Source organism: Suricata suricatta, chromosome X (assembly GCF_006229205.1).
Source record: "Suricata suricatta isolate VVHF042 chromosome X, meerkat_22Aug2017_6uvM2_HiC, whole genome shotgun sequence".
Classification (NCBI taxonomy): Eukaryota; Metazoa; Chordata; class Mammalia; order Carnivora; family Herpestidae; genus Suricata; species Suricata suricatta.
Genome location: NC_043717.1, coordinates 11,327,182 through 11,328,256, shown reverse-complemented (window position 1 = coordinate 11,328,256; position 1,075 = coordinate 11,327,182). Strand labels below are relative to the sequence as shown.

The following is a 1,075-nucleotide window of genomic DNA, read 5'->3' as shown; positions in this document are numbered from 1 at the left end:
AATAGAGGCAAATGGACACGTGGGGATGCAAAATGAGTAAAATTCAAGACGTGCTAAACATGTGGATGAAAGAGGGATTCGTTCTTACGGGGTTTGAGGGTGAGGCTTCATAGGAGGCGTGACATTTGAGAGGAAGTGCATGCCAGGCAGAGCAAGTCTTCGGCAAGGCTAAACTGGAACACAGGCGGCTCTGGGGGCGGGGGCGCCAGTCCGCGTGAAGGAAGTGGGATCTCAAAGACGACACGCTGTCTGGGCTTTTTGGCAGAGAACGGACAGTAATTCATCAGGTCCGCAGCACTGAGGACTGGTGAGACAAGCCCAGGGAAAAGGCACTCGCACAGCTCGGGGCGAAAGGTGTCTAGGGCTGTAGAAGCGCAATGGGAGGGACGGGCCAGATTGCAGGCGGTCTGGAGGCAGAATAATTGCAAAAGGCCCTCTGAACGAGTACACGAGCTCCTCGACAGGGCTGACTTGTTTTCCCCAGAGGGGCAGCACGCCCTGTCCCCCTTCACCATCATCACCCGCGGTGACGCCTCCCCGCCCCACCCTCTCTGGGCACGGCGAGTTATCGGAGCGCACATTTGGCTCCGCGCGATCCTGACCTTCCCTGCCCCGCATAGCGGGGCCGACAAAGGGCGCCTCAGAACCCCGTCCTTCCACCACCGGAGGACCGGGGTAGCCACCCGCCCGAGTCCCGAAGGTACGCGCAGAGCGCGCAGGCGCGCAGGCCTCGGCAGAAGCCGCTTCCGGGTCACGTGGCCTGACTTCCGGCCGGGTTCCCCCCCCCCCCCGCCCCGCCTCCGTAGAGACTCGGCCAATCGGCTTTCTTGGAGGGCGATCAGCTGCGCCGCCTCGGGTGCCTTCGGCAAAGGTGGAGCTGCTTCCCGCGCGTCGCCCAGCCCGCCCCTCCGCTCGCCGCAGCCCCGGCTCCTCCCTCGTCCGGCCCACGGGGCGGGGTCTGTCGGCTCGCCCTTCCCTCGCAGCCTAAGCCTTCCCTCTGCCAACTGGGTCTCCTCCCCGCGGCAACACGGCTTCTCCTCCTCAGCCCGGCGACAGGGGCTTCCCCTCCGCCGCC

At 64.7% G+C, this 1,075-nt stretch overlaps 1 protein-coding gene across 1 annotated transcript in view; it reads left to right on the top strand.

Moving 5' to 3' along the window:
* The first annotated feature begins 269 nt into the window (after positions 1–269).
* AP1S2 (adaptor related protein complex 1 subunit sigma 2) overlaps positions 270–1,075 on the top strand; it is a 27,853-nt gene continuing 27,047 nt past the window's right edge. The window contains exon 1 of the mRNA XM_029929610.1: positions 270–287. The gene's annotated coding sequence lies outside the window, so the exon portion shown is untranslated. The remainder of the gene's footprint in view (positions 288–1,075) is intronic.